This window comes from Myxine glutinosa, chromosome 2 (genome assembly GCF_964187855.1).
Source record: "Myxine glutinosa chromosome 2, kmMyxGlut1.1, whole genome shotgun sequence".
NCBI classification, from domain to species: domain Eukaryota; kingdom Metazoa; phylum Chordata; class Myxini; order Myxiniformes; family Myxinidae; genus Myxine; species Myxine glutinosa.
The window spans coordinates 77,406,128-77,426,261 of record NC_136262.1 but is presented as its reverse complement, the minus strand read 5'-3'; the positions used below and the strand labels follow the sequence as shown (position 1 = coordinate 77,426,261).

Here is a 20,134-nt window from a genome sequence, read left to right as displayed (position 1 = left end):
TGCAGAGTGAACTGGAGTAAATCCAGGAAAGGGGGAGGCAGAGAGGAAAAGCTGGCACCACAAGCTGGCATAACGGTGAGCCTTTGGCAGTGGGTCTACGCAGGACAGAGCTGCTGACAACCTGACATTCTACAGCTATGGGACTCAACACATTTGGCATGAGGCAAGTGTTGGCAGGCAGGAGAGGGAGAAAAAAAAAACATGGTTTGAAAATTGTCGTTGGGTGTATTTGGTACCTGTAAAATGAACCAGAAGATTGCATTATCCAGACAGCAGGAAAACCAAAGAATGCAACTCACCCAAGAACCAAAGAAATAAAATAATTGCTCGCATTCTGAAGCTTTGCCAGGCACATTTATCTTGCTGTGGCTTTGCCAGAAAGCTTGGAAACGACTGCAGTAGGCAAAGGGATGCTCAACACCCCCATGGTGTGCAATGAAGTTTTTACAAAGCCTGTGGAAAAGACCAAATGAGCTTGGCGTCCGTCCAGGGCAGCTTCCTGCAAACAGCCAGCAGGTTCCTAGAGCACCTGTAAAGTACCCTTCCTGCGTTAAAAAATAAGAAAACTGTCTGACATGATTGCACAGCAAAGTTCTGTGTAACAGAGAATGGCAAGGTTCTTCAATATGGATACTGAAAATACTATCAATGTTGTGTTTGCGCAAAATATCATCAGAAGTCGTACGGATAACACGAATGACAATCCAGTAACCACAAGCAACAAACCAATACGTTGGCATTTCTGGTCAATAATAATCTATCATCAGAACCGAAGAAAGACACGAAAATGACCTTACGGTGCTGAAATATCTTTGCAGATTTGGACAACTATCGGGTATGGCTCTTTGCAGTGGTTGTACCCCACCCCCTCCCCCTCAACGCAATATGGGGGCCAAATCTTCCCCATTCTTCCCTGCAGCCCAGATTCGTCAGGGTAGCGCGGTCACGGTCAGAGTTCCGATCGGTCCCGGAGGACCGGCCTTTTCCCTCTTGTCTCTGTCTCTCTCCCTCTAACTCTGCCATGTCCCTGACTTTGTGAAGGTGGGGGTACACCATACTGGATGTGGGGGATCTCTGTGTCGCTTCTGGTGATCGATTGGCTGTCTCTGTGTCCCGGGCTTGTTCAATAAAACTGTATTGGGCTATACAACAACAACAAATGCATTTGGTGTGATATTTATATAAAGGAAAATCCTGTTTTGATACTTGATGTTTAAGCCATTACGACTTTCATGAGTTTGTAACTGACTTTCTGACTGACTGACTGACTTGTAACTGACTTTCCTGTCTCAGTCATCCTGCTTCCCAGCAATGGCAAAAGCACAGTTGTCCTTGTTTCCTGAGTCAAGAGATTATTCATGCTTGGATTTTGTGACCAGAGAGTAAGTGAGAATTGCACAGATTTGTGAGTATGAATATGTTCCGTAACTGCTCGCGTTGTGCATTTGAGGAATGGGTGAGAGTACTGCAGTTGGGCGGATATGTGACAAAATATCAGAAAGATGTTCACCTCTGGCAGGAAGCATAAAAATTGGTATATAAGGGTTTTAAGGTATGCTGAATTGAAATAGATGTGGAGACATTTGATAGGATCAACGTAACGTTCTCAAAAATGAGGTTTTGGGGGACGGGGTATTTTTGCATTTTTGCCAATTTCGCGCTATTGGCGGTAGGAGGGTACATTTGGTTCTTGGCCTGCCATCTTTTTGTGGCTTCAATGATCATTTAGCAGCATACATTACTGGAATGGGTATATAAATACCTCGAACATGGTGTATTACTTATCACATTGTGTTAATGATCTCACTCTACATGGACTCTCAACCATAACTGCTGGCATCAACTGCACTGCGAAATGAGAAAAATTTCGATTTCTTTAAATGTACCACAATTTAATAAATTTCAAAATACACCTGCATGTATATTTCTTCCAATCCATGCTAAATGGAATAACAGTCCCAAATGAGTAATATAGACAGTGTTTCTCTGGGAAAGTGCTATGCTACTGGTAGTCGAAAATTGCAAAAAGACATGTACTTTTTTTCTCTTTTTGGAAGTTAGATGTGTGGGCAGTAATATACGTATGTATTCTGTTCAGAAAGTTGACAACAGACAGATATGGAAAGACTTCTTTAATTCACAAAAAGATGTAATATGCAACATAGTATAAGCATGAAATTTGGTAACAAACATACAGAGCCCTTGATCGCCTACATTTACCCACAATGTCAGTTTCTTGTTAATTTTCTAAATGCTGAATATACCCCATGGCTGCTCAAACATAGGCAACAATGTATGACAGGGGAATTTTAAGATACCAATTACTCTGTTACGCAAGTTATCGATATTTAGAAATACACCAGAAATAAAGCCAACCAGCTGAATTTCATAGAACCAGACAAAATAAAGTCTATGGTTAAACAGTCCACAAGTGCACCTCTATAAGTTACAGACTTGGCATTTAATATGGAATTTTTTTTTTTTCCTTGACTTGGGTTTACTTTCTTAACTCAGTAAATAAATCTGGTGAGTTTCTTTTACACTTTGGTGATTTATTTGTTAAAATAACCATGTCACTGATTGTCTGTCGCAGCAAGAAGTCAACAACAGGATTATACCACAGGTGGCTTGGCAAAATGTACGGACAGGTGCATTTGATGATTGGCTTCACATTCGGGTATACAAGGGTTGTTGCGTTCTGTATTAGTGGAAAACAACTGCTGCACGTCTCCAAAAGATATTGCCGCTTCCTCTGGAGATGGTCCGTCAACTCGACAATGCTGTTTCTCATGGAGTGGTGGCCTTACGAAATTACGGCATGAAACAGCGTGCTATTGCTCGGCAGTATGGCATCACTCAAGGTCAGGTGTCAAAGATCCTGATACGAAATGCTCAGAGGGGTGTCCCTACTCCAATACCGAGGCCAGGACGTCGCCGCAGAACCACAAGGAGGGATGATCGCCAGCTGCACCGGTTAGTCCGCAATGGCCGTACCAAGTCAGCTAATCGGCTTCGGGCTGAGTGGCAGCAACTGACAAATGTGCCTGTATCCAGAAGGCTAGTCAACCAACGACTGGTTCAATCAGGCTATCGTGCCAGGCGTCCTCTGAGAAAGCCACGCCTGACCAGACAACACCGCCAGCGCCGATTGCAGTGGGCCAGAGAGCACCGTCAATGGCAGCCAGGACACTGGAATCACATGATCTTCAGTGACGAGTCTAGATTTCTGGTCTATCGTCAAGATGGCCGCGTCCGAGTGTGCAGACAAGTGCATGAAGCCTACAACAAAGATTGTATAGTGCCAAGAGTCCAAGCTGGAGGTGGTGGGGTGACCGTATGGGCTGCTTTTCATGCAGGGGGCAAAACTGACCTGGTTGTTCTGAATGGAAACCTGAACCAGTTCAAGTACAGGGCCATTCTGGAAGAAACATTGTTTCCATTTGCTCGTGCAGCCTTTCGAGGAAACTTTGTCTTCCAAGATGACAATGCATGGCCTCATCGTGCTCGCATGATCCAACACTTTCTTGCTGAACATATGGAGTGGCCTGCCATGTCCCCGGATATGAATCCGATAGAGAACTTGTGGGCAGAATTAACGCGTCAAATCGACCACTTGGTCCAGCAGCCGACCTCTGTGCGTGAATTGCAGCAGACTATTGTCACTGCATGGCAAGCGATTCCTGTCCAAACCTTGGCAAATCTCGTGAACAGCATGCCTCCACGTGTACGTGCTCTCCTGAATGCTCGTGGGGGTTACACGAAGTACTGAACTGTCATTTTACTGTCCGTAATCCCAGTCGTAATTTAACTTTTGTTTTTGTTAAAAAAAATTTGGGCTAATGTGCAAAATAAAGAGATACTTCTGGAAAACGTACAGATGTTTAACACAGTACTGTCCATGAATTGAGTTCAATATCAGTTTACATCACTTTCAAGGATCAATTTGTTTGTTTCGAAATGTCAAATGTGGTTTGTTTCTTTTAAAGGTCACATTAACAAAATCTAGAATAATTTCAACATAATTCCAATGAACTTTTGGTTCTAAGACAGCTTGAAAAGTAAGTTCACCCCCACAAAAAAAATATTCCATATTAAATGCCAAGTCTGTGTATGTAAAGGACAATGTTAATTAATAAATAAAAAATTACATTATTTGTAAATAACAAATGTACATGTTGTGTTATGTTATGATTGTGTGTTCTATAATAGACGCTCATATCTATTATTGTATACGTATATAACACAATGGACATGTAAATAAGATGTAAACCTCTAACAAGAACATTCTCAACCAATTATCTGACATCATCAAAAATTAGTACCATGTTGAATGGCTGTCAAATGTCAAAAGTCAAATGTCTCCACATCTATTTCAATTCAGCATACCTTAAAACCCTTATATACCAATTTTTATGTTTCCTGCCAGAGGTGAACATCTTTTTCACATATCCACCCAACTACTGATGGACGTGCATCAAGTCACAAAGAAGCTTGTTTTTTTAGAGCTGGATATATTTTTCTTCCACATCATTTCCGTTATGTAATTTATAGATGTTTTTCTATCACCTTAATGGAATTATCCATTTGATTGACTACGATTTTCTGTTTAGGCCTATTCCTGGCAATGGCGTCTTCTCTGACACAACGGGACAATACTCTCTATTACTTTCTTCAATTTTTTTGGTGGGTGTTCCCTTTTCTTTTTCTGGCCTGATTGTTTCATTACACAAACATGCTATTGTAATGTATATTTTTCCCTCTTAAGGTTTTGCTGAGATGGATCTTACTATCCCGTATCCCTTTTTGTACATGGTGTAGGCTTGTGGACGAGCTAGGACAGAGAACAGATCATGACACAACATAACAAAGGGAACAGCAGGAGAAAGAGGGAAGCGCTGATAGCAGGGGCAGAGGGAGAAGGTTGACGGAGACAGAAAAACAAGGATGCAGGTAACGATGAGGGTTATGGGAGAACACAAGTAATAAGCAAAACATGGATACATAATAGGGTGGGCTTCAAAAAATCAAAATGCAGATTGTCTCCGGGACATGGTCTATTTTTGTTCCTTTTGGTGTCAAAGGAAACCACACCAAATTTGAATGGAATCCAATAATATTTAGGGGTGCCACATCAGTGATGAATTTTCCCCCATGCAAAAATAGGAATTCCCATTTTTTGGGCTGTATATACACAAAATAAATACATAATTATATATATACATTAAATATAATATTAAAAATAAATATATAGTAAATATACATTAAATAATAAATATACATAAATACACATTATACATTATATATATACAATATATTATACATACAGTTTTGAGACTTCCTATGATCACTATCTGGGCAATTTTCATGCATGTTTTGTACAGGTTCCCAGGGTCAGGGGTACGCTTTTTTAGTGTGTAATATGTAGGCCTAACTTATTGACTGTGGCTCTTTTGTAGAGAGTGACCCTGTGGAGTAAGAATTAACAGGATTTTACCCACATTCTTGCGTATTTTGCAGATATGGCATGTGCTAGTACCAGTGTTTCATTGAAAACTCGGGCTCAGGATAATGTGTATCTCATTGGGTCCACTTCTGAAGATGCCATCAAAGGTGCCAAGCTCCCGACTGTGCATCAATCTCTTGTCCTGTTTTTCCATCACCTGAAGAAGGAGAATCGCACTGCCCGGGAGAGTGCAACCCTCACCATTGAAGAGGTTGTGAAGTTCTGGGAAAAAGCTCACCTACCTACAACGACGAAGCAGCACTGCATCCATCGTTTGGAGAGGCTATATGAAGAATGGAGGAGCCTCCAAAAAGGTGCAAAGCGGGGTGGTGCGACCCAAGAGAAAAAGGAAGCATCCTTCAAGGCCTCCTTGGAGAAGACGTTTGATCTTAGGCATGCAGATTCGGAGGCCATAATCACCAACCCCGAGGACAGGAAGTTTCTTCACGATCAATTCTCAGAGAGGAAGGCTTCAATGGGATCTGTAGACACTGTGTTGGAAGCAAAAACGTTCTTGTGTGTTTGAAAGATCAGCAGCCACGAGATGATTATCGTGAACTCCTAGAACTGACTGTCATCTACATGGGAGGAATCCCACCTCGTGGAATCCGGATCATGGCTCCAGGAGCAATGCACAGAGCCAGATGGATGGCAAAAGCACTATATTCACTACAGGTGTTCATGTTTCGGTCAGAGTTCCACTTGACACTTCGAGAGGCGAGAGAACTCCGAGCCTTCAACATTTTTGTCTGCCTTGTGTATGTACAGGCTTGGTTTCGGGCTCCACAAGCTATTGAGGCTCCCCTGAATGACATTAACCTCTTCAAGAAGTTGGAAAAGTTTGAACAAATCAATCAGAAGATGGCTCAGGCAGCCTTGAAGGCACTTGGCCGCCACACGTGGTACATGAGCCCAGTACTAGTGGCATTTGCATTCTTTGACACCAGAATTGACAAAGAAAGCAAGATCAATATGATTGAAGCATTGAAAAATGACGGTGAAAACCCCTCTCCAAAGAGACCAGCTATCAAACGAGGAACCGCCCTGTCAATGGCTGGCCTCATAACAAAACACACCAAGCATTTCTTCAGCATCCTAGGGACCCCAACTGATTGGATGGATAAGGATCCTGGTTCATGGGAGCAAGAAACCAGCTTTCAGGAAGCAAAGAAAGCCGCCAGTGGCTTAGTCGTGGTGAACGACAGGGCAGAAAGGGGTGTCGCATTGATACAAGACTACAATAAGCTCCTTACAAAGGATGAAGAGCAAAAGCAAGCTCTGCTCCAAGTTGTTGCTGCTCACAGGAAGATGTACCCCGATGCCAAGAAGGCAACAGTGGTGAAACAGGCCCAGAAATATGAGTTACATTTCTCATTATATTTGGGTTTTTTAATATTATGTGATATGGTGTCTCTTCATTTTATGAACTGAACATTTGGATTGTTATCATTGAATTTGAGTTTTCATAGCAATATAGTGCTATTTGTGCAGCTATTGTAACTTGTGTTTGCTAGAATACAAAGAAAGTGAGTGGAGGGTGGATTTTCATAAAACAAACTTCTGGTTTTGCTTTCGATCCATATATAGAAAAGTTTTGTAGACACCTTTAGTTTGAAGGCTGATGTGGCACCCCTAAATAAAATCAGATTGCTTTCATATTTGGTGTCTTTTCATTTTGGAACAAAAGGAACAACATAAAGCCATGTCCCAGTAAATATTTAAAAAAAATTATTTTGAGCACAACCCTAATATATATATATATATATATATATATATATATATATATATATATATATATATATATATATATATATATATATATATATATATATATATATATATATATATATACATCAGAAAGTATTCACACCCCTTGACTATTTTCAGATTTTGTTGTGTTATAACAAATTAAATTTAAAATGGATTAAATTGAGATTTTTTGTCACTGATTTACACATAGTAACCCATAATGTAAAAGTGGAATTTTTTTGAGAAATTCTTACAAAATAATTAAAATTGAAATACAAAATATATAATTTACATAAGTATTCAACCCCCTGAAGTCAATAGTTCGTAGTAGCACCTTTGGCAGTGTTGACAGCTTCGAGTCTTCTTGTTTATGTCTGTATCAGCTTTGCACATCTGGATTTGGGGAGTTTCTCCCATTCTTCCTTGCAGATTTGCTAAAGCTCTGTCAAGTTGGACGGGGAGCGTCGGTGAACAGCAATCTTCAAGTCTTTCCACAGATTCTCAATGGGATTCAAGTTTGGGCTTTGGCTGGACCACTTAATGACTTTCACTTTCTTGGTCCGAAGTTATTCCAGTGTTGCTTTGGCTGTATGCTTGAGGTTATTGTCCTGTTGGACATAAATCCTTCCCACAAAGGTATTTTGCACTCTCAAGCAATGTTTTCTCAAGGATTTGCTTTTATTTGGCTTCATTCATTGTTCCCTCTATCTTTACAAGTCCCCCATTCCCTGCCACTGAAAAGCATCCCCATAGCATGATGCTGCCACAACCATGCTTCATGATAGGGATGGTGTTAGATGAGTGATGAGCTGTACTCTGTTTCCATCAGACGTAGTGCTTTGCAGTCATGCCAAAGAGTTCAATTTTCGTCTCATCAGACCACATAATCTTTTGCCTCATGCTCTCAGTCTTTCATGTGCATTTTTGCAACTCCAGGTGTGATGTCATGTGCCTTTTTGTCAGCAGTGGCTTCCGTCTGGCCACTCTCCATTAAGCCTAGATTTATGAAGCGCTGCAGAGACTGTTGTCCTTCTGGCAGGTTCTCCCATCTCAGCTAAGTAACTCTAGTTCTGTCGGAGTGGTCATTGGGTTCTTGGTCCCCTCCCTGACCAAGGTCCTTCTTGTCTGGTTGCTCAGTTTGGTCGGAGGGCCATCTCCAGAAAGAGTCTGGGTAGTTTCGTATTATTTACATTTCGTAATGATGGATTTCATTGTGCTCTTGGAAACTTTCAACACTCTATAAACTGTTTTATACCGTTCCCTAGATCTATGTCTCCTCACAATTCCACCTCGGAGTTCTACCGACAGTTTTTTGGACTTCATGGTAGAGTTTCTGCACTGACATGCACTGTCAACTGTGGGGCCTTATATATAAATGTGTGTTTCTTTCTAAATCATGTCCAATCAATTGAATTGGGCACAGGTGGACTCCAATCAATTTTTTAGGGACATCTCAAAGATAATGAAAGGAAATTGGATGCACCTGAACTCAATTTGGAATATCATAGCAAAGGGGTTGAATACTTATTAACTCAAGACATTTCAGCTTTTCACTTTTAATTAATTTGTAATAAATTCAAAGAAACCAAAATCCACTTTGACATTATGGGTTATTATGTGTGGATCAGTGACAAAAAATCTCAAATTAATTCATTTTAAATTCAGGCTGTATCACAACAAAATGTGCAAAAGTCAAGGGGTGTGGATACTTTCTGAAGGCACTCCGAGAAACTGCTTTCTAGAAACTTTGCTTCATAAAAACTTTTATACTTTCCTTTACTTACTAGAAACTTTTCTACCTTCCTTCCTCCCATCCTGGAAACCTCACAAGTTCATAGTTTTTTTAAACATTTATACATAGTTTGTTTTTGGCAATTTGGACAAATCTGGCATGGCCACTTTTGAAGTATTTTCATGCAAATATCAGGATTTACGTGTTCAAGAGTGAAAGAGCGGCACCCTCCCCTTCCCCAGGTTATAATCTCAACGTTCTGATTCATCCAATGTTTCTTGATGTATGCAATACCCATATAAGCCCATTCTTGAACAAAATGTACGATATGTAAAAGATTGGATTTTAAAGCAGTCTATATTCTGAATTATTCTTGTATTTGAATGTTCGACTTAGATAATTATTTCTCCAAAGCAGCATGGCATAGCCTTGGCAAATCAATTAAAGCACTTTGCCCGGTGGCTGTATGAGTGAAGATAGCAAAGTAAGGAAAGTGCATGTGCCAGCCAGAGCTTCCTTTATCGAAAGACGATATTCTCATAGGAATGGGGGTCCAGACAGCTCATCAATGCTACTTGATGACACAGTGAAGCCAGGTGCCATCGGGGGGCATCATACCCTTAAGCACAGTGAGTTTAGGTGGAAGGAGCACACGGAGGAGACTACTCTACAATGCCTGTGTATGAAAATATTATTTTATTACAATAGCAAATATGCCCACTTGAAAACCGAAGAATGAAATGCCAAAAAACCCAGTTTATGCAAGCCTTCGCATTCTCTTATCCATAGAATTATCGAAGCACAGCACTTAACTTTAAATGACTGCCAGCAGGCTCATAGAGCTCTTCCTGAGCACAGCGTGTGTGGAAGCTAAACTATACCAGAGTCGGAATAATTGCACAGGAATAGAGGGATAGCAGGAACCAGGTTACTGTTGGTAGCGAGGCTAAATAACAGGTGACGGTGGTCGTGCTTGCATTTGACCCAGGTCAGAAGATGGCAAAGAGCATCAGGGTCGTCAAAGACTGTTGTGGTCTCATGGCACAAAATGCATCCTGATGTTAATTGGTTTCAGTAACCACATGGAGTATGAAGGTGAAAGTGGAAAAGGGGTTTGGTGCAGATTGTTTGTTTTCCAAGAAGGCAGAACCTCAGCAACAAATGTACATTTTGGAGAGAATTGGCAGAACGTACCACCCTACCTCAGGTTTTGGAGATGGAGAATGCAGTGACACAGAGTAAGGACTCAATGTCGCAAAGCTTGTGCTTGGAGCGCTATTTCCTCACCAAGCTATGCGACTTGGAATTGGATTGTGAGTGGAAACAGAGTGAAGGCTCTCAATTGCAGCCGCTCTCGGTCTCTCTCAAGCGATGGACTCAGTCAAGTGAGTGTCACTCGCTCCTTCCTCTGTCACATTCACACATCCCAAGTGCTCCCTTAGCCCAGCTCCTCTTCCTCTCTGTGAGATCAACCACCAAGTAGCCTCCACATCTCTCCAGCCTCCATGATGATCACCACCAACCTTCTTGCCTCACGCTCCCTGAGTAAAGTCCTTTATGCCTTGCTTTCCCAAGCAAGCTCCATTTCCAGACGTTTCTTCATGTCTTGGCAATTCTGCGGCATTATCCATTTGGCCATCGATGATCGAGCGAATGGGCTTCATCCAGTGGCCTTTAGCAGAGTGTTATTTGATAAAGGCATTGCAAAGTTATTTGCTCTCATGGCGTCTGCTCCAGGAATGTGGTTTCCCTGGAAACAAATGGGAGTTGGTTGTGCTATGTCTCATTTTGGATAAAATTCCTATTTACACATGTCCAGCAAAATTTACATTCTGGTCTGTTGGGTTCAATAATATTCCTAACCTTTTACTATTATAACAGCAAGCAAAAACAGAAAAGAAATTGAAATTAAACGCCATTTTCGTAACAATATTGACCATGAGCACCAGCTTCCAGTGATGTTGTTTGTGTTTCTGCAGTGAATGCAATCCAGAGAGGTCTAGGCTTAGAGATGTCCCCGCAGAGGATGATCGACCACAACTCCGCACGTGCTCTGTGCCATATGGCGTGCATATAATTATTCCTTGGAGAGGGGAGGCTCCACAAGGATGTCACGCCAGCCACATAATGAGGAAATCCTTCCTCTGAGGTTTCCCTCCTGACAGCTGTTAAAGAACAGCCTCTGCGGTGCCTCACAAATAATTACATAGCAATAATGGGAAAGTGGTCTTTGTTGTGTGATTATTTTAACTTTGTGGCGGCAAAACACAAATCTTCAAGCTGGTGGGCTTGTTAAATCATGGCACATCAACATTGAGCAGGAAGGAGAGCGTATCTGTAATGAGGACCTCTTAGCCACCGCTTTTAAAAACCTGTCACATCTTACATACATCATTTAAGAACACCTGGATGCAAGCTGAGCTTTGTACACGTGTGTGTGTGTGTGTGTGTGTGTGTGTGTGTGTGTGTGTGTGTGTGTGTGTGTGTGTGTGTGTGTGTGTGTGTGTCATTAGTTGTTATCTCCAAATGTGGGTTTCAGAAGGGGGAACGGCACCTTCCCAGGTCTTGATGTATCCGCCTTTGTGTGTGTCTGTTTGTGTGTATATGTATGAGCGTGTGCACATATATGCGTGCATGACTGTGTCCTATATGCCGACGAGCTTTGCTCATTTGGACAGGAAGTAAGCAAGCTGACTAATGGGTTGGCCGTTTTCTTTTCTCCCTGTTAGGAACACAAAGATGGATGTTTCCTGCCATGAGGCTCGGGCCACGTTTCACGCTGTGCACTCTTTCTGCTTCAAAATCGATGCTCCCAAGCTCTGTGGGTAAAGCTTTTAGTGGCCCCTTTTGAGAATGCCCTATTCAGGAGACTTTTGCACATACCCCATGAGTGTTTGGTCCAACATAAGTACTTAGTAATAATGACACAAAAGGACAGCCATCTGTTAAATCTGCTCTTGTTGTGGGAAGCTTTTCACCTATTCTGCCCCCATTTCCCCTCAGCCCCCCTCTCCACTCTCCCTTTCACACCCTCCCTTTCCTTTTCAATTTTCCTTCCCCCCACCACTCTCCAACTCATCACCTCCCACCAACTCACATGCCTCTTTCAATCCCTGTCCCATTTTTTTAATGTTCTCTGCCACTCCCATCCCTTCAATTTCCTTCTCATTCTGCCCGAAATAACAACAGTATTCTCATATTTATTGTTATCGCGCATATCCCACACAATTCTCCTGCCATGCACTTTGCCAGCACTCTGCTGTTATGCCTTTTTGTATGATTCGGGGTAAGTGCGTCAGAAGGCGGATACGTACATATTGTGCAAGGTTTTCAATGCATCATTAATGAAGCACTTTGAAGGTGTTCGAATGAAAGTGTTTTGTTCCCTTTCTCACTTGCATGGCTTTTTAATTTTATTTTTACCTTTTATTCCCCAAATAACAGAGATATGGAGGGTTCTACACTGGAGAGACAATGAGATTAAGGGAAGATTGTAGAACATTCAGACAGAAGGGGAGACTTTGTGTCTGTCTGTTTGTAACAATCCTTCTCACCGATTGGTTGCACAGCTGGCCTGACTCCAAAGAGATCCGCGAGTGCGTCGCCAAGCACACCTCGTAATCAAGAAGCAGCGACAGAGTGTAACTTTAGCGGTGCAGTTTGACATTGCGAAGGAACAACGCAAATTGGAAGTATACATGAAATCTCTGCATCTGCTGTGCATTCGATTGTTAAAAGTTCTCCAAAAATGAGAGAGTTGGACTGTCAATGACCATGACTGGCAATGACCTGTTCATGGTCATATGTCGTTTCCGCATATCTCGAGAGATTGTGAGTTGGACAGGTGACCATGATGGATCATGACCTGTTCATTGTCATATATCGTTTCCGCATATCTCGAGAGATTGTGAGTTGGGCAGGTGACCATGATGGATCATGACCTGCTCATTGTCATATATCGTTTCTGCATATCTCGAGGGATTGTGAGTTGGGCAGGTGACCATGATGGATCATGACCTGTTCATTGTCATATATCGTTTCCGCATATCTCGAGAGATTGTGAGTTGGACAGGTGACCATGATGGATCATGACCTGTTCATTGTCATATATCGTTTCCGCATATCTCGAGGGATTGTGAGTTGGGCAGGTGACCATGATGACCATGATGGACCTTGACCTGTTCAGGGTCACATTTCTTTTCTGCACATCTTGCGGGATTGTGTGTGTGTGTGTGTGTGTGTGTGTGTGTGTGTGTGTGTGTGTGTGTGTGTGTGTGTGTGTGTGTGTGTGTTTGTTAGCTCTATTACGAGCATTATCCCAAGTATAAAAAGTACATCATACGTTCATACAGTAAGTAAATTGATCGGCCAAAGTTTGATCAAGATGGTTAATCAGAAAACAATTCCAAATAATGCTGGACTTTGGAATCGTGAAGCGAAACGTTAATATTCATCCTTATGAAGCAGCACTTACAAGTTACACAGTACGAAGGAGGGGAGTAAGGAAGAGAAAGGAAAGTAGGAAGAAAGGAAGAAAGCCAACACACCAGGAAGCGGAAAATCTGACATTTTTCCGCTTTGACAACGCTTCCGCTTTGACTTCCGCTTTGACATTTTCCGCTTCCGCGTTGATGACAACCCTTCATTCTGTTGGCCTTAGATCAAGGCCAACACACCTAGTCCTTGAGCCAGACCAAAAGTAATGCTCCGGCGGGGGGAGTAATTCTCATTATGATTTTCCATTAGACCAATGTCTCATGTGTCAGAAAAGGTGTGATGGACATCTGAGAACGGTAGCTTAGTGCCCGGATGGACGCCATCTTTGAAACCACCCAGCTCGAAAATGCCCATTTGGTGGGGTACATTGTTGCACGTGTATCTGGACTTCTATACTAGCTATCGATGTGCGGTTGACGACTAAATATACGTCCGATGTGTACCGTCTAAATAAAAAATAATATGAAGCATTTTGTTTTAGATTAATTATTATAAAAATCAATTATCGAAAAAAAATCATATATTTTTCAATATTTTATTATTAGACTTGTACTTTTTTTAGTGAAACAACACTGGTATGATTTTCCAAATTATGCATTGTGCTACACCGTTTATCTGTCTATAAAAATAACTCAAAAACTAAAACATATCATCCACCACGAGTTTACAACAAATAAATGTAAAGAGGCATAAAATGACTTAGGCCGCCGCTGGCATTATCTATTCTGACGATAACGCAAGTTAGGAATGTCGTACGGAGAGGATTTTAACACCATACGATATCTAATAAGCAGGCGGAAATTGTTACATAGGAAATCTGCACTTTGGTGGCCATCTTGGATTTCAAAATGGCCGCCAATTATATTAATTATTCATTACTAGAGTTTGGAAAGACGTATGGAGCTGATTTTAACACCATACGATGTATATTCCTAATAAGCAAGCGGAGGTATCATTGAACATGTCATGTTTTAGTCAAATAACACCGGTATGATCTTCCAAATTATACATTTTGCTAAACCGTTTATCTGTCTATAAAGATTTTCAGGCAATTTGGCCTGCATTATAATAGAGAACAACATATGCTATACAATATACAGTGCACACAAAGTTAATCATCAGAGTCGCCATCAGAGTCATTGGCATCCTGAGCCACGATAGCATCATCCTGCACCATGTTGGAGCATCCCTGCAGCTTACACACAACAGTGCACTTCAACCCATTCAGTATGCAGGAGCAATCTGACGGTCGACACGTCCTTCTGCATGTGCATGAGATGAGATTCAAGACGACATCTGGAGCTGGTAGACCCGCCATCCATCGGATTGTGAGCGAACCGCCATCATCGAGTTCCCAACCATGTCCTGCTGATGGTGTTGGGACGTCTGGTAGGTTTTCAAGGCTGCGTCGCCAGATAGCCGCCTGATAGTTGGCCCTAAGCGTATGCTGCATCAAGGAGTCTTCACAAGGCGGCAATTGTCCAGATTCGATCTGGCCCTTCTTTGCACAGAACATGTGATAACGGAGCGAATTAACACCGACGATCTTCGTGTTCTTGGCGTACAGCTGACACGTGAAGGCCTGAATGCTATTGAAGACGTCTGTTGGTACATTCCACGAAGATCCCAGATCTGTGAATGCTTGAAGATACAGCTCATTCGCTTGCACAAGCTTCAAAGCCTTTATCTTTCCTTGGCTAGCCAGAGCACTCACAGTGTCACACCCGCTCCATGCATGAAGCCCTGGCAATGCACTGCAAACTCCAGACCCCAATACCGCAGCCAACTTTCCAACGTCGATCATTCTGACTCGAACCTTTGTTCCTCGTCTGATGAAGAGCTGACTATCGATGGTTCTGCTGAGATGAAGACTGATGATCAGAACGTCGGTGTCATCTGCCACTAAGATGATCGTCTTGTAGTGGGTAGCGGCGTGCTTTGCGTGGAGAAACATACGCGTGTCTGCTTCCTCGTGGCTACATTCGAGTGCTTGCACCAACTTCCACCTATCGCGGGTCAGTACCAGACATTTTTCACCACAGGTGACATACAGTGTTCTGTTGCCTAGCTTTTCGCGATTTGTTTCATGTTTCCACGACTCCGCCAGAAACACAACCAGTTTCTCCTTTGTCTGGCTGCAAGCAAGGAGACGCCGCCAGTTCATGATTTTGTGTGCGGGTCTGATCTCGCTGAAACTGATGCCTTCATTTGAACCGCGGTTCACACGCTCAGCTGCTTTGATGGATTCTTCTGTGTATGTGTCAAAGACAACATCGATGCGCTCACTGCCTTGACCAGCGTGAAGCGCTGCAGCAAGGATGCGGTCAGATAGTTCTTCGAACGTGTCGTTCTCGCCATGCATCTTTTGTATGAGAGCCATCGCATCAATTATTGTTGCACTTCGCTTGTCAACGTTCTCGGCTGGTTCCACAAGACCTTCCATGTGTTTCGCAAGTGCAGCTTTGTTCGTTTTTTTCATTGACCCATCAACGTTTGCCAAAGACCATGGTAACGGCCCTAGTGGGTGACAAAGGACATGTTGCATGTCGAGGTTCCTTGTCTTGGCGATGAGTATCATGGTGGCAAACAGTTGTCTGTCAGCTCTCAGGACGATCTCCTTGTTTGTGCCCTTCACAACTTTCTGCTTGATCTTACCAAAGGTCTTCAAGTTTAGCTTGTTCAATGTGTCATGAAAGCCTGTTCCCTCTTCAAGACGTTTCTGGAAGCTTTGATATGCCGCTTCCCCCTTTTGCAGGGTGTTGAGTAGGTCATTAGAAACGTCCTCCCTCGCAGCCGCTCCGGTAGATATACTGAGAAGACATGACGGATCATCGGCGAATGGATTGGTCCAGTCATTTTCCAGTAGATCACAGATAGCTGTGACGCCAGACTCATCACGTTTGATGCGAGAAGTAGACAAGTCAGGGTGCTTGGCGTGAGATGTGTCGCTGCCATTCACAAGGATAGTTTCTCGTAGTTGCCTCAGTGCAGTAGCCCGATTTTCTGCAGTTAGATAGTATCGTGAAACAGCCCCTTGTCGAAGACTAAAACCTCGTGTTCCTCCAGCTGTTTGCGTATCTTTGTTTACTGTTTCTTCTGTTGTCTGATCAACAGCGATTCTGGCAAATGGATTCCCTGGTCTAAGCTGTACGGAGAAGTAGCCTTGATTGAAATGCCTGTACAACTCGGGGCATGTTTCGTGGAGTTGCGTCATCTGTGCATAGTACACTGGTAGATATCTAGCATAGTTCACCTTGTTCATTGCGAAACACCAAGGGATCACTCTTCTGACACAAGCCAAGTGAAGCATCCAGTCGCCTTCTCTATCCGCACGAATCAACCCCAGCAGGGTCTCTACCATATCAATATACATCATCCAGAAGCGAGCCAGGTCTCCATGTTTGGTTCGCAGAAAATGTAGGTATTTCGCGAACATGTCAAAGCTCTGTACACATGAATCATCATCGAGAGCAGCAGCGAGAGTCTCGTGGCAAACATCCTCCTTGATGCTGCGAATTTTGAGGTCAGTGCTTCGAATCTGGGGTTCCTTGTCAGGATGATTGCTTTCTATCCACACCTGGAAGCCCTTCCAAATGATGCGCATTAGTGCCTCGTACATCAACTTGTGGAGTCGCACAGCACGGTTGTATTGCTTGCCTTCCAGAACCCTGTTGATGGAACCTTCAGCGATTACTCCTGACTCAACAGCTACATCCCGAAGGCCTGCATCTCCAAACATTTTCCCAATGCTCGACATGAAGTTACAGATGGTATGGAAGTTCCCCATCATGAGCACGATTCTTCCATATCGATCGACATCTTTCCATGCTATTTCGGTCGCCTTAGCAAATAGTGCCTGGTCTAGCACCACCGGTATACGCTCAAGCTGAAGTGATGACATGATGTTCAGAGCTTCTCTGAGGATTTCTTGCACTGTTGCCATATCTGTGGCAGGCGCGTTTATAGTCGGCAGGTAGCCAACTACATCTTCCGTCACCTGAACACGATCTCTAGTCATGATGTTGAAACCAGTCCACGAACTGATTGTCTGGTCGCATGGTTCCAGCATGCGAGTCATAATCCATACGTGATTTCGGCGCTGCGCAAGGGATGTTGCGCCTGCAAGAGTGTCAGAAAGATCTGCAGGCTTGATTGCAGGTGGGTCCTCTCGTTTCCCACCGCTGTATATTGGAACTAAATCGCTGGATGACGGGATAGATCGCTTCTTATCTGCTTTGGATACTGCCGATGGAGGTTGGGGCGGCAAACACGACTGCGACTTCGGTTGGACGATGATACCGTTGACGCGATGCGATGTTCCGCCACCACTCAGCGATTCCTCTAGCCTGTCGATGTTATCGAATGCTAATACAGTCGGGACCGAAGGGTGCACATGTGACGGAAGTGGTACTGTATCTTTCTCCACACTTGCTAATTTGTCTATGCATAGCGCTGTCTCGATTTCTTCCAGAACTGTGTACGAACATCCGTGCCCGAGTCGATTCAATATTCTGATGACCTCTGTATTACCGGTACTGTAACTTCTAGTTGCATTGGTCAAAGTAGCTAGGTGGTTTTTGTGAGTGAAGTCTGATCTACAAGCCCTATGGTATAATATTGGAATATTAGGAAGTTCAACTGCGCCTTCTTGGACTAGCTTTAGAATTGGATAAAAGTTTCTAACTGCGGCTGCGTCACACAATGTCTTCCAAGAACTGTTGCCCGCTGCCTTGCTTAGTTCAGAGAGTGGCGACTTCTTGCTGCACAGGATGCACGTTCCGGACTCAGGTTCAATCTTCGCCCGTTTCGCCTCGACACCGGCCATCTCAGCTGAAAGAACAAAAAGACTGACGTTAGATTACTCCGATATCCGAAAAGCTCGCCAGCTTACATAGACATACTCATCCAAGTCAGTGAACGTGTTAGATGGCGCCACAATACAACTCTATAATAGAGTTGTATGTGGCGCCATCTAACATGTTCACTTTTAGTTCTTAAGCCACCCACCCCCCCCCCCCCCCCCCTCAGAAATTAATCAGGTCACCGCAACAAATCTCAGACTAAGATATAGAATATAGAATATAGATATAGAATAGACTGACGTCACTTTCGGCACTGGGTTCTGTGGGTTGATTATCGGCGGGAAATTCCAACTGACATAGTTTCGGTTTGTGGAAAGTGCATGCCTTTTCATATATTTTTTGTGTAAACTCGTGGTGGATGATATGTTTTAGTTTTTGAGTTATTTTTATAGACAGATAAACGGTGTAGCACAATGCATAATTTGGAAAATCATACCAGTGTTGTTTCACTAAAAAAAGTACAAGTCTAATAATAAAATATTGAAAAATATATGATTTTTTTTCGATAATTGATTTTTATAATAATTAATCTAAAACAAAATGCTTCATATTATTTTTTATTTAGACGGTACACATCGGACGTATATTTAGTCGTCAACCGCACATCGATAGCTAGTATAGAAGTCCAGATACACGTGCAACAATGTACCCCACCAAATGGGCATTTTCGAGCTGGGTGGTTTCAAAGATGGCGTCCATCCGGGCACTAAGCTACCGTTCTCAGATGTCCATCACACCTTTTCTGACACTTGAGACATTGGTCTAATGGAAAATCATAATGAGAATTACTCCCCCCGCCGGAGCATTCACTTCAAAATATGGCCGGTTGGCTCAAGGACTAACCAGGAAGCGGAAAATCCAGTATGAACTTATAAACGTACATTTAAGATAACGTGTTATAATGTTGCTGTTAAAAACCTACATGTGAAATGTGATCATTTTACATGGTGGGGCGCAGAATACTGTCCGTCCGTGAAATGTGAAAAAGTAAATTAATCTCAGGCACGCCTGGAACGTATGACGTCAAGACGTAATTTGCCAGGAAGTAGTCAACTAGAGTACATGAGGAGCTATGGCGTTTTTTGTATTCGCAGCTATTTTTACACGAAGGTATGTATCTTTTGAAGGTATGTTGTTTCTCTTTGTGAGTTTGCGGTCGACTCACGTGACTATATCTATATGTCTCTTAATTACCGTACGTACCGTTTGAACTAAGTTACACCGTGATATCTAATATGACCCTATACTGCAAAGCCGCAATGAGCCGGCGAAGCCAAACCCTCTATTGAACTTTTTCGCAATTGTTTATGCATACTTCCGCATCCACAAGATGGCGGCCTCCTTGGAGCGATTTGGTGCGTCAAAGCTTCGAAATTCTCAAAGGATCCAGCAAAATCTGGCTTTTCAACATAATACGCGTTCATTCACAACACCGGCTTCGCCGGCTAATATGTAACGATGTTACAATCCCGCAAGGTCAGCGGTGGTGTACATCTGCCTCTGTACCTGCGCACATGTCTACGAGAGGCTGTGGGGATCTCCCAGAAATACAGGTTTTTCATTGGCTGTCAGAGGGTATTTCCACATACGTCATAGCCGATGACGTAGTGGAATGCTCGCGCTTCTAACCTCGTTTTCGAATTTTCACGAGACCTCTTCAATTTCTGTCATACGATCGACTCGAAAGTTTGGCTTGTGTTCAGCGCTTTTCAAATCAACGATCGAATGTTCCGGACAAAATAAAAGGTATGTTGGACGTTTTTTCAACATGTTATCTAGTTTGTGGTGGAA

At 42.8% G+C, this 20,134-nt stretch overlaps 1 long non-coding RNA gene across 1 annotated transcript in view; it reads left to right on the top strand.

Moving 5' to 3' along the window:
• The window catches only part of LOC144891055 (uncharacterized), a 196,576-nt gene that overhangs the window by 34,789 nt on the left and 141,653 nt on the right, over positions 1–20,134 (top strand). The window contains exon 2 of the long non-coding RNA XR_013622692.1: positions 11,714–11,809. This is a non-coding gene — a long non-coding RNA (uncharacterized LOC144891055). The remainder of the gene's footprint in view (positions 1–11,713; positions 11,810–20,134) is intronic.